This window comes from Pelodiscus sinensis, chromosome 2, assembly GCF_052426305.1.
Source record: "Pelodiscus sinensis isolate ZL-2025 chromosome 2, ASM5242630v1, whole genome shotgun sequence".
Lineage (NCBI taxonomy): Eukaryota > Metazoa > Chordata > Testudines > Trionychidae > Pelodiscus > Pelodiscus sinensis.
This window is the reverse complement of record NC_143053.1, coordinates 235,121,321-235,140,286: the sequence shown is the minus strand read 5'-3', so window position 1 is coordinate 235,140,286 and position 18,966 is coordinate 235,121,321. Positions and strand designations below refer to the sequence as shown.

General features: G+C 42.7%; 1 long non-coding RNA gene across 2 annotated transcripts in view; it reads right to left on the bottom strand.

The window, feature by feature from the left end:
• The window catches only part of LOC102450663 (uncharacterized), a 191,797-nt gene extending 178,131 nt beyond the window's left edge, over positions 1–13,666 (bottom strand). The window contains exon 1 of one of the 2 annotated variants that reach the window (XR_012902106.2): positions 11,826–13,666. This is a non-coding gene — a long non-coding RNA (uncharacterized LOC102450663). The remainder of the gene's footprint in view (positions 1–11,825) is intronic. The other variant, XR_012902105.2, reaches the window with a different exon arrangement.
• Positions 13,667–18,966: the final 5,300 nt, after the last annotated feature.

The window sequence follows — 18,966 nt, the reverse complement described above, 5'->3', positions numbered from 1 at the left end:
TTTGGAGCTGCAAAGACCCAACAATTTGTCCCTAAGAAGCCAAAAAAATAGAAACTTTTTATACTACGTTTACGGTGTGGGTGCAGCTACTTTATCAGCACAAAAAGAAAAAAGGCAAATTAGACCACAGCAGGAGAACACCATTTTTAATATTATAGTCACAACATACTAAATTGCCACAACCGGCTCGGCAGTGAAGTTAGCCTGTATACTTGATGAACTATGATGATAGGTTCTGGGAACAAAGCACACAAGATATTTTAGAACAATTATTCACATGTTCAAATTTAGAGGAACTAGGTACAAATACAATCATTAATGGATCAGTTTCACAGGTGCATTTTTAGTGCCCTTTTTCAAAAGAAAGACTTTACAAATTCTAAGAATGATCTACATTTGCTGCTCATATTGTATATAGTCAACTCCTGTGGTTTTCAACATTTTTCATTTGTACCCGCCCCCTAAAAAAATGTCCAATAGAGGTGTGAGGACCCCAGGTTGAAAACCAATGTTCTATCCAGTTGGTCATGTGTGTCCAATGCCAAAAAATGGTACCTCTTAGAGAATATCAAGACACACACACACACACACACAGAATTAATTGAAACCTGGAGGACTCTACTGTTGCCATAATGCTCACACCATTGCCCCTTAGAATGTCAGGGCAGCAGTAAAAACTCAGATTTTTATTCTCCAAAACAACAGGCCCCTCTCACTGAAGCTAGAGGATAATGCTTGGTTGCTCGCTGCAGTATATTCTCCGTTGTTTTGTTCAATCCTGGGGGGTATTGTTGAAGTGAGCCACCAAGAAAAAGAAAGGGATGCAACAGTCACCAGGGCAAACAAGAAAGAAAGCGATCAGGGTAATGATTGTAGCAAATGGACGAGGAGTAAAGTTATACCATTGTTCCACTGCAGAGAACTGCACTAGGGGGCATGCTACCAATTTTTGGGTGAGATGCAAGAGTAAATTTGTGGCTATATGGCGCTTCTTTTTCAGTGGCCTGGCCAAATTCTACGCTGGACAATTATGTTTTGCTTCCTTAAAGTTTCCCGGGAAATTTCAACTGCGGAGTTTCCTGATTTAGAAACTCCTATTAAGCACTGAGGAACTACACACAAATTAATTGATACATTTGGCTGTTCAGAAAAAAATACAAGGCTACTGATATACAGTAAAACTCCAGTGGTCTGGCATCCAATGGTCCAGCACTCCTGATGGTCCGGCACCATCTGGAACCCGGAAGTGCTCCGGGCAGCTGAATAATTGGAGCAGCTCTGACCCTAGCTTCCCCGAGTCAGCCGCTGGTCAGTTTCAGCAGTGGCTGACTTGGGGACGCCTGGGGCAGAGCAGCTGGGGTGCTGTCGGGTTGGTCTCTAGCGCCACCCCTCGGCGCTACAGGACCAACCCGGCAGCACCCCAGCTGCTCTGCCCCAGACTTCCCCAAGTCAGCCACTGCTGAAACTGACCAGCGGCTGACTCCGGGAAGCCTGGGGAAGAGCATCCCAGCTGCTCTGCCCCGGGCTTTCCGGAATCAGCCGCTGGTCAATTTCAGCAGTGGCTGACTTGGGGAAGTCTGGGGCAGAGCAGCTGGGGTGCTTCCGGGATGGTCCCGCAGCACCGAGGGGCATATCCCCTACACTTCACCCCAGATCTATAGAGAACTTTCTGGGTGTCTGTCTGATGAGTCTTGCCCACATGCTCAGGGTTTAGCTGATCGCCATATTTGGGGTCGGGAAGGAATTTTCCTCCAGGGTAGATTGGCAGAGGCCCTGGAGGTTTTTCGCCTTCCTCTGTAGAATGGGGTACAGATCACAGCTAGAGGATTCTCTGCATCTTGGGGTCTTCAAAGTATTTGAAGGCTTCAATATCTGAGATATAGGTGAGAGGATTATTCTAGGAGGGGTGGGTGAGATTTTGTGGCCTGCACTGTGCAGGGGGTCAGACTAGATGATCATAATAGTCCCTTCTGACCTTAAAGTCTATGAGTCTATGAGATCCCTCAAGTCCCCTCTTCCGATAGTCTGGCATATCTGATAATATGGCACCCCCTGGGTCGTAAAGGTGCCATATTATCGGAAGTTTACTGTACACACAGAATAGTCTGATCTGAAAGTGAGGTGGAAACAGGCCTGTACACAAGAATTTCTGTGGGGAGGATGCTTTTTTTTGTAAATGTGGACCATAATTTTTTAAATATAAAGAACTTCAAAATAGACAGGCAACAAGTGTGCATAAGAGAGGTTAATGAAAAATTTGAGTGGAAACAGTAACTGATAATATGAATTTGTTGTAACATACTAAACAGTAATAAAGATTTTACAGAAATTACCTTCTGGGATCTTCAGTGGACCACAAAGCAGATCGGCAGCCTGCTTCTCCAGCCACCCAGGAGGTCTGGGGCAAAATCAGCCCCTTTCTGGCCAAGCTGTGGCTGAGACAGCCCGGCCCAAGCTGTGGGCGGGGCTGGTAGCTGCCTCGTTCCCACCACGGTGGCCCAGCCCTGCCCCTGGCCTCACTCCTAGGATGGGCGGGAATCAGCCCCAGCTTTCCCCTGGCCGACTGAAATTGGCCCCAGCACCACCGCCCTAACCCTGCCCTCCACAGCCTCTCTCTGCTCCCTATCCTCTGCCCTCTGTTCCCCAGTCCCCTGCACCCCCCATACTCCAAGCCCCTACCCTGACCCCTCATACACTTCCAACCCTGATTCCTACACTCCCCATCCCAGCCCTCTGCCCTGATTCCAGCACCTCCCCTCACACTCCGAGCCCTCTACCCTCACTGCTCACCTTCCCCAAATTCAAATCCCCTGACCTGAGCCCCCTAGACTCAGCAGCAGCAGAAGAATCAAAAGCAGCAGAAGTGGAAGTAGAGGAAAAAGATGCAGAAGCAAGAGAAGCAGAAGCAGCAGAAACAGAAGAACGAAAAGAAGCAGCAAAATTAAGAGCAGCAGACAGAACAGAAGCCGAAGCAGCAGCAAACTCCTCCCCTCACGCTTACTTGGGAGATCATGTAGGGGTTCATTTGCATGCTTTGCACTACCCCCCGCATATGGGCCTGGAAATGAATAGTCCATTATGGAACATAAAGCCTAGAGTACATTGACAGAGGACTTAAGTGTTCACAAGGTCACCCGACTTTGACAAGTTCAGTTTTCTTTCATTTTGCAATAGTTTCCAGAGGAGACAAGCTTATCACGGCTCACCTGATAGAGTTGCTGCCTAAGGATAAAAAGTTCCTGGCTCAAGTGCTTACTTTGTTAATATGCATAGGAGAGAGAGACAGAGAATGAGCCCTCTCCCGTCCTGTCACCTATGGACATGTCTGCTGTAATGTCTGGCTACCAACTGGTAGACACAGCAGCATACGATTCAGAATTGTAACTAATCTCCTGATTATTCAGCCAATGTCTCATTTAAGATGCTAAAAGTGGGTCATTTAAGTTGTCCAAAGTAAGCAGCCTGCTGCCATTACAAATTTCCCTTATGCAAACTAAAGAATTTGTAGTACAGAAGGAATTCAAAAGGGCTTCATAATAATCAATTTAAAAATCAGGAAATTATTATTTTAAAAAAGCAAAAAGCTAGCTGCTATTCATGATTGATATTCAACGTGTTTGGGCCTCAAAGGCATTTCTGGGCTCATTCCAGGAAACAAACTATTTCAGTCTCTATTCTAGTCCAAAGTATTGCGTTACATGAGCAAACAAATGAAACACAGCAATTAAAGTGGGGAAGAGGTGTTTGTCATTCTGGGGCCTATGAAATGGAATTAAGTTAGCGGTGGCACTCATGAGTTCAACATATCATTGCTGGATGTTCATTTAGCAACACTGTGGGGCCTCAAATCCCTTACATTTAATTCCTGTGTCCATTTTAAAATATTGAATCGGTAGTGTACACACTAGTGTTGTTTGAAATGGGCTAGTTAGCTGGATTAAATGATCAAACAAGCTAGCACTTATTTTTATGATGAAGGACAATGATCTGTTCAGTTATATATGCAAATCCTATAACAAGATGGGAAGTTATAAAAATACTGGGTCCAATTCTCCTCCCACACAGGCAGAAGTCAGGAACAACAATGGAAAAACAACCCGTGAAAATAACAAGCAAAAGGAGAATCAGACCCACTCATACTCTGTGTACAAAGGACAAAGAGAAATATATTTTAGAGATGCCAAATTAAGAACATATTAGTGTTGGGGTTATATAAAAATGTACTGAGAGGATCAAACACCTAGCGAATGCTACACACCCAGCAATCTAAGCTTCTTAAAATATCCCGGTAAACAAAATATTACCACCTGGTAAAGGCCATGATTCTTCTCTACATTAAGGAGACTCAATGTCGTTGCAGACCAAAACAAAAGGAGCATTTGCTAGACAGGTTTCTTTTCAATATTCTGATAACCCACTGATGCAGCAAAGATAGCCCTTGCCCCACCACTGGCTGAAGGAAAAGCCTAGAAAATATATTAATGATAGCCATTTTTGATATGCAGATATTTCTGCATGACTCACATTCTGCTGGACCAATGGGATTACTGTTCCATGGAAGTATCTACCTAATCATTAGGTGTCACAAATATAACTGGAAAGAAGATCTGTCAAATCAAAAGGAAGCTCAAGTAAAGTACAGAGTACATCTATAATGTTGTAAGAAAGTGTTTTATAAATGCAGAAAGAATGAAAGCTGGTCAAAATGCTCAGTTATGTTTCCTGCTTTGCTACAGTAATTTTCAGATTCCTTATTTTGAAAATCAATCCACCATGAAAGTTGCTTCCTGGCTTTGATATATTAGATATCTAAATAACTACAATCGTCCACTCTTGCTTTCAAAGTATTCTTTTTAAAGTAACTAATCAGTAACCCTTTATCTGAGAGCAATTGATATTTTTGTGCGTTAAGAATATGCACACAGTTTGTGAAACGAAAGAGTCTGGTATAAGCTGTTTTCAGCTTTCAGATCCTTCACATATGAAAAAGGAAGATTGCTTTCCAGCAACTCTGTATGTTTTTCAAGTAAGACATAAGAGCCCAGATTCAGGTCTATTTCTCCACATTGAAATCTTTGGAGCTATTTTGGATTAACACCCGCATAAGAGAGATCAAAATCTTGCCTATTACATTCAAAGCAGAAAAGCTGCTTAAAATAATTATAAGAAAATTGCTTTTGTCCATGTAAAGACACACCTCTGGGATATGTGAACTGATCACTAGGAATTCTGTGAAAAAGTAAAAATGGTTAGGCCAGTGATCAGGATCTACTGGTAGATCTTGAAGCCTCTGACAGGGGATCCTGACTGGTTTGGCCAGGAAGCTATCAAGTGCTGGCACTTCAGTTTCCCCTCCGCCCTCCGTCATGCTGCTCCTGTCCTCTGCCTTGGAGCTGCCCCCCTGGGAGCGTCCTGCTTGCTGTGCAGGGTGTGGGAGGGAGAAGAAGAGGGCGCTGATGTCAAGGTATCCCTCTTCCCACATTCCTGAACCCTATCTCCACACAGAGAGAAGGGGATAGAAGGAGCTTGTCGATACATATCTCCAGGGCTTGACAAGCAACGGTGAGCCCCGCTCGCCAGCCGCACAGTTTGGCGTGCTGTGCATGCACTGATCGCACTGTGATGACGCGCTGGCTTAAAATCTACTCACCCCAGGTGAGTAGATTGACTAATTTGTCGAGCCCTGCATGTCTCTGTCACTCTCACACACCATGTGTGTGTCTTATTCTCACAAACACACACTGTTCTTCACTCTCCTCTCCCGACCCAACACATACGTGGGGGGTTGTTGTTACTTCTTTTACTGCTTGCAAAGTGTGGTATTTTGGGGTTTTGACTGGTCTGTGCATTTTGTAATTTTAATTTCACTTAACATTTAAATTTAATTCTTTGAGCAATGAGTTCTAAAATGCCAATTCTGTTTTGGCTGGAGTAATTATATCTGTTATAAGTGTTGCTCCTGTACATGGCTGGCATGTCTCTGCAGCCTCAGAGAGGCAGAGCAGGGGGTCTCCACATGCTCTCCTTGCCTGCAGACACCACTCCTACAGCTCCCATTGATCAATAATGAGGAACCATGACCAGTAGAAGCTGTGGGCTCAGTGCCTGTAGATGAGGGGCAGCTACTGCTGTACTTGCCAGCTGTTTTCAGGAGTGGTGCAGGGCCAGGGCAGGAGCAAGCCTGCCTTAATCCCACTATTCCACCACCAGGGAGCCACCTCAGTTAAACAGGGCCCAGCCAGAGCCTGCTTCCTGAACCCTTGTCCCAGCCCTGAACCTCCTCCTGCCCCACACATGAGTCCCTCTGCACCCAAACTCCTTCCCAGAGCTTGCACCCTGAAACCCTTCCTGGACCCCAATCCCTCAGCCTGGGCTAAGCCCAGAGCCCATCCCACACTCCAAACACCTTGGCCCAAGACCAGAGCCTGCACCCTAACCCCCTGCCTTAGCCTGGTGCAAGTGAGTGAGGACGGGGGAGGAAGGAGAATGGAGTGAGCAGGGTGAGGCCTTGGAGAAGGGGTGGAGCAAGGGCAGGGCTTCAAAGAAGGGGAGGAAAGGAAGCCGGGCAAGGGTATTTGGGTTTGAGGTAGATCTTACATTGCACTTCAGTTGAAAAACGTGATCTTGTGGTTAAAAAGGTTGGAGACCACTGCGCTTGGCAAATTAGTTTTGCCTGATATAAGAGCTGACTTTCATGTAAATAATGTGTAATTGGATTATGCTTACCCTGAAATTAACACTAGTATGAGTGGGGAATTTGTTTACCAAAAAATCATGTGCCGTTGGAAAATGCTGAAGTTGTCAAAACCAAACTTTTTTGTGGAAATACAGGTCTATTGTTTGCAACAAAAGTTTCACTGGGAAGGTGTCTCAAGTCCAGGATGGAATTTCTGGTCAAAATGAGACACTCCAATTTCCCAGACTAGTCAGTAGTGCAGTGATTAGGGTACTTGTATGGGATACCCAGGTCCAAGTCCTTGCTCCAGCCCTCGATATTGGCTATTCTGGGGTAGGTATGGTATGGCTCTAAAAATTTCTGAAAAGTCTTCGTTTTGTACCACGTCAGAAGAGAACAAAATTTGTAAAAATAAAATTCCACCATTGACCACCTTTGGGTAATACCCAGCATCGCCTAAAAAATTAACTAGGATTTCCAACAACTATATACAGTTCACGCATTGGTTTCAGGCCTGATGTACACTTAAAACTTTTCCTGGTGTAAGGCTGACAGGAGGAATCAATCTAGGACCTTTGGAGCTTAGTGCATGAGCCTCTACCGCATGAGCTAAAAGCCAACTGGGTGGTGGCTAAGGCTGTAAAACATACTCATTATTCTGTCCATAAGAGGCCTCCGTGCCATTAGATGGGAACAGTAGACAACACCCAGCAACTGTGCGAGTTTTACTGGCATAGCTGCATCCATTAGGAGTGTGACCAAAAGTAACCCAACAACAAAAACACATCATGCCTCTAACTGGCATGACTCTGCCAGCAAAAGCCTCAGTGCATACCGACAGTTATATTCCTTTTGTTGACATAGTTTATTTTGTCAGGATAATCTGCATCTCCACTACTAATATATTTATAACAGCAAACCTTTCTGCCTATATGGCTTGGTTTGATTGAGTGAACTCCACGGTAAAGCCGAAGTGCTTTTATTCATTCTGTCTCTAAAGCAAGAAAGAGATAAACAGCATAAAGAAGTTAAGAGATTATATGTAAATGTCATACATCTCTGTTTAAAGAGAAGCTGAGGGCAGATTGGATTCAGCAATTAGTTATTTGTCTTGACCAATATATTCCTTTTTTTTTCTGTTTGAAAGTTATCCATGAACACAGTTGGATATACTGCCTGCTAATTGAAATTAATCTGTAACTGGTTCCTGCAAATATACTTTAGCCCTTGGGTTGAGCCCACTAGTTATCAGATTATTGCTTGGAGTACTCCTTCTTTATCACTTGCTAGGTTCATGGTGTGCTTTGACACCTACATTATGTGGTGATGTTTTAGTTCCCACGTAGAGAGTTCTTTATGAAATCTTGACCCCACTGAAATCAGTGGGAGGTTTTTCTATGTACTTCCACGAAGTTAGGATTTGACCCTGGTGCACATTCATATGCAAATATAGTATCACATAAGTATTGGTGTCACTTTCTCGTTCCCCAAGCATTTTTACAAAACTTCTGATGAATGTTTGTAGCAACTGAGCAAAAGATTACTCATATACCATTTAAACAAATATATGGTTCTTATTCAAACAAACTGTCACAATCAACATACTGAAGATTGGTAAAGGGTACCCACCAAGCAGTGTTCCCTTGACTTTTTCCCACAAATGTGCAGAACAAATTTAGTTATGTGTACCAATATGGAGGTGATATGTCCACACATCACCTCCATATTGGTGCACATAACAAAATTCATGTGGCAGGGATGGAGCCAAGGGTTTGGAGTGTGGGAGGGGGCTCAGGGCTGGGGCAGAGAGTTGGAGTTCATGGGGGGTGAGGATTCCACCCAGGTGTGCAGGGAGTGATTGGTTTGGGCTGCAGGCTGCCCTGGGGCTACAGCAGCGAGGACTCCCCAGCTCTGCATCCGACCAGCAACACTTGGGCTGGAAGGGAAAGGTGCCTCTCTCAGGCATGGTAGCTCTGGTACTGGGACACATCTCCCACACTTGTGGCAGGCCTAGTCCCAGCACGGGGCTAGAGAGTCATGCAGGCTGGGGGGCTGCTCTAGCTGGTCTGGAGCGGTCCCCAGCATAGATCCTGCTTTGGTCAGTTAACCAGTTAAATGTCAGATTAACACAACGTTTAACTGGTTAACTGGAATTTTACATCCCTAATAAGTACTCCGCTTCCCTCAGAGGTGGCAGCTATGTCAACTTTAGAAGCCCTCCCAACAACATAGCACTCTCTACACCAGGGATTAGGTCGGTGCAACAGTGAGAGACATTTTTATGCTGGCACAAGTTTGTAGTGTAGACTAGTGCTTGGTAAGATAATAAGTATTAGTTTAAATGGTAATATGAGTAAGATCAATACGTTTGTAGTGTAGACCAGTGCTTGTAGGAGCCCATCCGTCTTGTAGGAAGTCGAAAGGGATTTTTTTGCTGACCGTGGTTTTCTTCCCCCAGACTGGCTATATATTTTGCTTTCTGGTTTTACAGGTAAGTTTTCTTGTCCATCTTTGGCACAAAATGTTTTAGAAGTTTACATAATGTAGGTGATTGCCAAGTATTCTCAGACAAGGAAAGAAGCTGGACTGTCTCTAGTTCTGCAGTACATTGGACAAAAATGTGCTGTCATTATTAGAAAAGTGTTCCATTCAAGCGAATGGTAAATTTGTTCAAGAAAGCACAATGGAATGAGACCTTATGTTACTGTAGCCCTAAACCTGCAATCAAATGCATACAGTGCTCCTTATGTCTGCACAGACTTGAAGCGAATGGAAGCTCTGGACAAATGCAAAGGTATGCCTTAGATTCGTTCCTAACACTGAGGCCTTTGTAAGCACTAGTTAATTTCTCTGAAAATGCAAGATAGTGCCCGACAGTGTATTTTCAATCTATTGCTTCCTCCATTCAACTTAGAAAGGCCTCAAATGATGGAATTTCCAGCTCTTCTCCTGGAAGACAATGCATGACAATTTAAATTATTTTCTCTAGCCTTGGGAAAGTAAAATTGTTGAATTGCTCATGTAAGGGGCATCTACACAGTGCTCTTACCTCAAAATAAGCTATACAATTTACACTATGACAATTGTGTAGCCTATTTCCAGGTAATTTCAAAATAGCTTATTTCAAAATTTGGCACTGTCTACATACTGCCAAATTTTGAAATAAAGCGCTATTCCAACAAATCCCTTAACCCTCATAGAACAGGGGTTACAGAGACACCAGAATAGAGCGCCTGTTATTTTGAAATATATTTTTAAGTAACAGGAGCATTTAAAGATGCGGAATTGCTATTTTGCAATGATTCTGGTATCCTGAAATAGCCCCACTGTCTGAACGTAGCCATATAGACAGAGCCAGCAATTATTACGGTACAAGAAAATCAAGCAGAACTAAAGGAACAAAAAAGATATTTCATTCTTAATAGCAATCATATTTTTGTTGTTATTTTCAGTTTTTAATACAATACACTTATTATAATTTATTCATACTGGCTGGAATCTACTTCTGGCTATTTGGAGAGAGGGGAATATGATGTGATGTGATTAATTCCAATTAATAAAATCTTGTAAAATCTTAATATCAGTTTGTGATAATGCTTCAGGGGGTGAACTATTTCATTATTCCTAAGCATGTCTTGTCTAGTCTTGAATATTTTCAGGGATATTGGTTACAAACTTTCCATGGCAGCAGATTATATAGCTTAACTGCTTTGGTTAGGGATGGGTGAATTCCTGTGGAACTTGGTGTACTACACTAGTTTCTCAACCAGTTTTGTGGAGGTTCACCAAACCAATCTGAATTTGCTATCCCTTTTTATTTTATCTTAAACTGATTGCACTTATCTATCCTCCCCCCAATGGCTGGAAGATTGTACTATGTGTTAGAGATAGAAGAACGCCCAAAAAACTAGCCTGCAATAACTTGTTGCCCATTATAAGGCATTCATTCTCTATTCTTCCTGTGGAAATTCTCCCCCGTCTTCAGTCTCTTGTGTTTTTAATCTGCCACTCAACTGCTCTTTTGTCCCTAGAGCCTCTCCAACACAAAATACAAACAAAGACTGAACCTTCTGTCCTATAACTTGTTCAGAAATTAGGCAAGGCAAGTTTGCCTATTCTTAATTCTCAACAGTGATGTTAAAGGCTTGCTGATTCAAGCCTTTAATATTTGCTTCCCTTCTGAAACTTAAGACAAACTTCCCTTGTTCTATCCTAACTGAAAATAATTGATCACTGTAATTCATGTATATTCCCTTAGTATGTAGTGACTGTACAAATAAAATTCTATTTAGCATCCCATGTTAGTTCAAAATATATACTTTTTGGAAGATATATTTCACATTACATTTGGAGTAAACATTCCTCACACCAAAAAAAAGATAGTGCTATCAAGATGTATTTTGAAATGAGATCAATTATCCAATTAAACATCAAGGCGCATCAGAGGGCTTGGTTTATGCTAATACCATATTTGGGGCAGCATGAGACATAAGAAACCACTGCCCCATAGAAACTCCTTGGCTGCTCTTATTAAATGTATTTCATTTTTACCCATAAGTTATTTAAGTCATTTACTTTGATTGCTGGAAATTGTCAATTAGGGGTTTAATGTTTTAACTCCAAGGTTCACAAAGAAGTACTTTACCACTTTGGAGTATTAAAGAACCCGACACAGGCTCAACTGCATTCTGTAACTTACAGAATATGACAGTGGATAAATGTTTTAGAATGTTTTGTTGGCAAGCTTCAGTCAGCATTGTTAACAAGGCTCAGTGGGTAAAGTCCCACACAAAGAATATTTCTGTTGCTATGAGCCAACATTATTTCTCCTTATAAATATATAGAAATACCTTCAAATACCTGACTACACAGTCTCCAAAAATGGCTCTTACCTTTGCAATTAACACCACCCTTTGCTTCTTGTTAGAGAAATCTTTCTTCTTCTTCTGTGTTTTTTTAAATGGCACAAGCTGTCAATGTGCAATTTACTGCTCTGATCAGTTCTGATCACATATTGTGTTTAACAAGAACAACTCAAGGACATCTCGCAAATTAATACTAAATATATCCTAAACACTTAAATCTGCTTCGAGGTTTAATGTCAAACCCTTGGAGATGTAATTATTCAATCTAAACAACAAAAAATTACCTTTGAATTAATTCCATGCTCCAGTGCAATGCAAGTCAAACAAACAAGTTCCAGTTCAAGGCATTGTTATTTGTGTGTTTGGGGTTTTTCTCCCCATCTGACTGAATGCTTAACCAAGGAGCTCACTTTCTCAGTTAAAATGTAGCACAGAGTTCACCTTTTGACAGAACATGTTAATATTTAACTTGGCCTGGTAGAATGGAGAATTCTCTCTGTGTTGGTAGAATCAATCCACACTGACTGGAAGAGCTAGTACTAACAATACGTTCACTTAGAGTAAGGCCAGAACTCTCCAGCATATCAGTGTGAGTGTTAAAATGAAGGCTGCTGGTTTTTCAATTTAAACTAAACACTACCCTGTCAGTCAGCTAAAAATCAAGCTTTGCTAATAAATGCTGCTTTTTCTTGGCACACTTTTTAATCACATACTGCAAGCATTTATGTCCACATTGTAATCAGAGGTAGGAGAGCACTGCAGTTTGTTTAGAGACACCTGTGCTAGCACCACTAAAAATAGCAGTGTAGGCAAGGGCAGCACAGGCTTCAACAACACAATTAGGTGCACAAGGTCTCTAACATGTTTTTGTACAGCCTACGCCAAGGAATAAAAGTGGGAGATTCAGAGACAGCTACATGGAGAGCTATGGGGAGCCAACACAGAGTGGTGGACCCTTCATCTTCCCTCAGCCAGGCAGGGAGCAGCCTTCAGGCCCTCGCATCCCCCGAACTCTGGGCACATAGCAAGTCTACCACAGCCCCCCATAGCTGCCCAGTCTCCTCAGCTGGTCTCCATACTAGCCTAGTGGTGGGGCTGGACAAGAAGATAAGGGGAAGTGGCAAGGTCCATCCCAATGAAAAGTAGATGAGCCACGCCTCCCCCCACTTTCACAAAGTGGGATGCCCCTGACCTGTGCTGCCACATCTCCCCTGCAGTTTTTTGCTATGTTTGCATGGGTATATCTACCTGAGCTGCAATTCTACCTCAGACTGCAGAGTAGACATACCCCTTATTCAGTAGCTTCCACTTGTTGCTCACACAAGGAATGCTTAAAAAGGGGGTGCAGCTAATAGACTGAGGCAAAGTTTTCCTATTTCTGAAGCCTTCATTGAGATTGCCTGATGTTATGTCCCTCTTCTGCCAATCACCATTTCGAAAAACCTACATTTCATTATACTTTGTGTTCCGTCTTGCTGCTCTATGTCAGGCATAACCACCACTTTCCATCCAGCATGAATGCAAACAAGCCTTTGTAACCAGGTGGCTGAAACAGTTAAGCAGCTTGCACTGCAAATGCAGGCCCATTTCTTCTGCTTCTAGGGAATTTGAACTATGCAGGCAGGTTCTTGGCTGTATTGTGTGGGTGTGTAAGCAAGAAACAAGACAGCAAGAAAGAAGCAGTGAGAAAGCCAAGAAGAAAGGGACAAACACTGGCATTGTGGCACTGGAAAAAAGAAGAGAAAACTTTTCAGCACATACTAGAAGAGCAGGCTTGTTTCATTCCCCTGTGTTCAGGGAACCAGGACTTTATGTATAATCTTTGTAAATAAACAAGAGTGCATCAAAGGAAATGTCTATTAGATCCCATCAGTTTCTATCTCCTAACTGGAACAATCCACATGATTCCAAATTTAACTAACTGTCCAGCTTAAACAGGATAAACACTTTCCTCTCTCTTCCTCCTTGTTTCAATTAAGTGAAAACCTACTTTTGCTTCCACTAAAGTCAATAGAATATTTGTACTTCATTACAGGGAATAGGGTTAAGCTCCAAGTCACCAAACTTTAAACTACTCACATTATAAACAAATATTCAAGTAGCTTAAAAAAAATTCAACCAAGTTTTTATCTCTTTCGATAAACTATAAATTACAGAGCAGCCTCCAAAGGAAAGACCAATGATGAAAACCTATCAGTTGCTATTACTTCAGGTTAGATAAAAAGTCATTCTCCTTTCAGCTGTACCTGGTGCCCAGAAGAGAAGATGTTAAAAAATAAAACGAGAAAAAAAATCTAAACAAAAGCCTCCCAAATTTTAGCCCTGGTAGGTATCTGCAGTTAATCCTACCATGTAATTGAGGCTTCCAGCAGTGAGTAATGCAGTTTCCAGAAGGATTGGGTTAGAAAAGATGTTCCTGCCACTGATGAACCTTTAATAGGAAACTTAATACAGCATGTCTGCAATTAAAGGTGGATTTTATGTTAATCTGGCTATTTGCTTGATTTCTGGCCCTGTTTACAATGGATCTTGGAACCATGCTTGAAACCCATTTGGAATTTGGTTAGAGGCAAACATGGTTTATACACCATGTCCACACTATTCCTCATCAAACTTTATAACCATGAATTGTTCTTGCTCTGTTCAAGATTTAAGCTATTAAGCAGCTGTGACACAATAAATTTACTCTAAATCCTTCTTGCTACACTAAACAAATGTTCTAAATGCCCCTCTCTCCATTGCTAGCAACAGTTCAGTTCTGCTACTATTAGCCACATGATAATAAATGGGCCACCAACATTTTTAATGTTATTATGTAACCTTGCTCCTCTTGGACCGTACTTAGGGTGGGTACAGCTTACTTCACAAGCTGTGCCAATAAGACACTAGTTAGTTACTAACAGGACTTCTAGTACCACCTACTAAGGCTGCCCAACACTTCCCATTATAAAGACCCTCCTTTCAGCTGTGTATAACTTTTCCCTACTAACTATTTAGGCTGAAATTTTCCATGCTGGGTGTTTGTGACATCCTACTTTATTGTTATTTTGTTTAATTACAGCCAAAATAGCGCAGCTATTTCTGAGACTGAGGCAAAGGGGAAATACAATTCCTGGTGACCTGCTTGAACAACTGCATTTTAAATTTGCATGTGCCCATGAGAGACTTGTTAGCACTTAAGAGAGCAACTGGGCATGTTCCATCCCATCCCCTTACAGCTCTTAGTTCTGACAGGCTGCAGTTTTCCTGTCCCCTCACAACTCCTAGACAGCACATGCATCATCCCTGCAGATTAACAGAGCATGCTTCCTCTAGCTCAAGGTTGCCAGGGGCAAAGGTGGACTTTTCTGGTAATGGCTACTCTAGGCAAGGGTGGGGCTGGGCACCAGATCTAAGCACGGAGCCTGTCTTTCCTGTGCTCTGAGTGACTGCAGCCCTTGCTGGCATTGAGGCAGAGTGGAGGAGGTAATGATCTGAATCAAATGCAGCAGGAACAAGAGAGGAGTCTGGGAAAGTTCCTGGGACTGGAGACTGAGAGGGCTGGAGATTGTGAAGGAGACTAAGGCTGTGTCCAGACTCAGGGGTTTTTTCGGGAAAAGTAGCCTTTTTCCGAAAAAACTTCCCCTGCGTCCAGACTCAAGCCGCGTTCTTTCGAAATTAAATCGAAAGAACGCGGCTTTTCTTTCGATGGCGGTAAACCTCATTTCACGAGGAAGAATGCCTTCTTTCGAAAGTTCCTCTTTCGAAAGAAGGCGTTCTTCAATGTAAATAGGGCTTCTTCGAAAAAGAGCATCCAGACTCACTGGATGCTTTCTTTCGAAAAAGCAAGCCGCTTTTTCGAAAGTTCAACGTGCAGTCTAGACGCTCTCTTTCGAAAGAGGCTCTTTCGAAAGTATCTTTCGAAAGAGCCTCTTTCGAAAGAGGCTTGCAGTCTAGACATAGCCTTAGTCTGGAAGCCAGGAAAAGAAACAGATTTAGACAATGGAGGGGGGGACTGAATCTGAGGAGGAGCCAGGTGGAGACTGTGACTGGCAAGGCAAGGAGACTGGGACTGGGAGTCTGCGGGGCAGGAGCGAGGAGATGGAGGGTGGGGAGAGCATTGGAACTGTCTGTGCAAAGAGTTCTGGGACAAGGAGCCAGAGGAGACAACGATACTGAGATTGGAGGAGAAGTGTGGTGAAGACTGGGTCTGGGAGTCAGTGGAGTAAGGAAATGTGTGGGGGGGGGGGGGAGGTGCAGCTGGAGGACAGGAAAAGGGAGGGACATATTGGGAAATGGGTGAAGGAAGTAGTACTGACTGGGAAAGGAGACTCGGGACAAGCTGGGAGTTGGGGAGAGCTGGGAATAAACTGTCAAGGAGAATGGTAGCAGGAATGAGGGGGCAGTGAAGAAGGATTTACTGGACAAGGAACTGGGACCAGGCTCTGAAGCCCGAGGAGATTGGAACAAGGAGCTCACAGTGGGGTACAAATGAAACTGAGACAAGAGGCAGATTAAAGAGGATAGAAAAAAATAGGTGGAGCTTGGTGGAAAGAAGTGAGCAAACCCTTCTCCAGAGCCTGGAATGGAACACAAAATTCACGAGTCTTACAGCTCCTTTGCCAAAGCATCCAGTTCACCTCTAGTGCCATATAACTCACTGTGTTTCCCCATTTTCTGGGTATGTGACCTGAAACCCTTGGGTCTGATTTGCAGAACTGCTGACACGAGGAGTAACGGTAGTTCGAACTAGGAAGCCTAGTTCGAACTACCTAGTTTGTGCCGCGTGTAGCCGCGCGGCACGGGGTTCGAACGAGCGGGGATTTAAAAATGGCGGCGCCCCGCTTATGCAAATGAAGCCCGGGAAATTCAAATCCCAGGCTTCATTTGCAATTTGCAAAAGTTCGAACTAGCGGGGTAGTGTAGACATACCCAAAAAGGAGTCATACAATAAGTGGAAACAAGGTCAAATTACAAAGGATGAATATAAGCCAACACCACAGGGACAAGATTAGAAAGGCAAAGGTACAAAAAGAGTTCGCTCTAGCTACTGACATAAAGGGTAACAAAAAGACATTCTACAAATATATTAGAAGCAAGAGGAAGACCAAGAATAGGGTAGGCCCATTGCTCAGTAAATAGGGAGAAACAATAACAGGAAAATGGGAAATGACAGAGGTGCCTAATGACTTCTTTGTTTTGATTTTCACCAAGAAGTTTGATGATAACGAGATGCCTAACATAGTGAATGCTAGTGGTAATGGGGTAGGTTGAGAAGTTAAAATACAAAGAAACAGGTTAAAAATTACTTAGAAAAGTTAAATGTTTTCAAGTCACCAGGGCCTTATGAAATGTGTCCTAGAATACTCAAGGCGCTGATAAAGGAGGTATCTGAGCCTTAAGCTATCATCTTTGAAAAGTCATGGAAGGTTGGGAGAGATTCCAGAAGACTCGAAAAGGGGAAAATATAGTGCCCATCTATAAAAAGGGATATAAGAACAACCCTGGAAACTACAAACCAGTCAGTTTAACTTCTGTGCCAGGGAAGATAATGGAGCAAGTAATTAAGGAATCCATCTGCAAATATCTGGGAGATAATAAGGTGATAGATAACAGCCAACATGGATTTGTAAAGAACATATCATGTTAAACCAATCTGATAGCTTTACTTGGTAGGATAACAAATCTTGTGGCTAAGGAAGAAGCAGTGCACAAGGTAAACTTAGACTTTACTAAAGCATTTTATAGAGTTTTGCATGATCTTCTTATCAATAAACTAGGGAAATACAACTTAGATGGGGCTACTATAAGGTGGGTGCATTACTGGCTGGATAACTGTTCTCACAGAGTAGTTATTAACAGTTCCCAATAATGCTGAAAGGGTGTAACAAGTGAGGTACCACAGTGATCTGTTTGGGGTCCAGTTCTGTTCAATATCTCCAGCAACTATTTAGATGATGGCATAGAGAGTATGATTATTAAGTTTGCAGATGATACCAAGCTGGGAGAGTTTGCAAGTGCTTTGGAGAATAGGGTCATAATTCATAATGATCTGGACAAACTGGAGAAATGGTCTGAGGTAAATAGGATGAAGTTTAATAAGGACAAATGCAAAGTGCTCCACTTAGCAAGGAACAATCAGTTTCACACATACAGAATGGGAAGTGACTGTCTAGGAAGGAGTACAGCAGAAAAGGATGTAGGGGTCATAGAGAACCACATGCTAAATAGGAGTCAACAGTGTGACAAAAGCAAACATGGTTCTGGGATGCATTAACAGGTATGTTGTGAGCAAGACACGAGAAAAGTCATTCTTCCACTCTACTCTGTGCTGATTAGGCCTCAGTTGGAGTAGTGTGTCCAGTTCTGGGCACCACATTTCAAGAAAGATGTGGAGAAACTGGAGAAAGTCCAGAGAAGAGCAACAAAAATCATTAAAGGCCTAGAAAACATGAGCAATAAGGGAACACTGAAAGAATTGGGCTTGTTTAGTTTAGAAAAGAGAAGATTGAGGGGGGACATGATAGCAGTTTTCAAGTATTTAAAAGGGTGTTACAAGGAGAAGGGAGAAAAATTGTTCTCCTTGGCCTTTTGATGATAGGACAAGAAGCAATGAGCTTAAATTGCAGCAAGGGAGGTTTAGGCTGGACATTAGGAAAAACTTCCTATCAGGGTGGTTAAATACTGAAATAAATTGCCTTTGCCTAGGGAGGTTATGGAATCTCCATCACTGGAGATATGTAAGAGCAGATTGGATAGACATCTATCGGTGATGATCTAGATCAGGGCTACTCATCATTGGAAGCCCCGGGGGCCAAAATGATACTCACAGCACATGCCCAGGGCCACAACTTAAATGTGGCTGCATATACATGCAAATATATATGCAAATAACTTCTTTCATATTGGCGGGCATGAATACAAAGATTAAGACAAGACTATACAACACACAGGCCTCACTTAAGTCAGTTCTCTTGGTATTAATAAAATTCAATATTTACCCAATTTCCACCCATATGGTATCATTTTTAATAAGCAATGACAGTCCAGGAATTTAACTACTAAAACAGAGAACCATTATACTGACTACTTTTTTGTTTTGGTTCCCACCTGCAGGCCACAAATAAATGGGCCCCGGACCGCATGAGGCCCATGGGCTGCGTGTTAAGTAGCCCTGATCTAGACAGCGCTTGGTCCTGCCATGAGGGACCAAGGATTATCTCTCAGGGTCCCTTCCAGTTCTAGTATTCTAGGATTATATGATTCACCTTTTGTTTCATGATTACAGGCAGTCCCCGGGTTACGTACAAGATAGGGACTGTAGGTTTGTTCTTAAGTTGAATTTGTATGTAAGTCGGAACTGGTACATATTGTAGGGGAAACTCTAGTCAAACATTTCTCCAGAGCTCAGTTTTATTCTCCCACACCTCACTTCTCTCAGTCCTT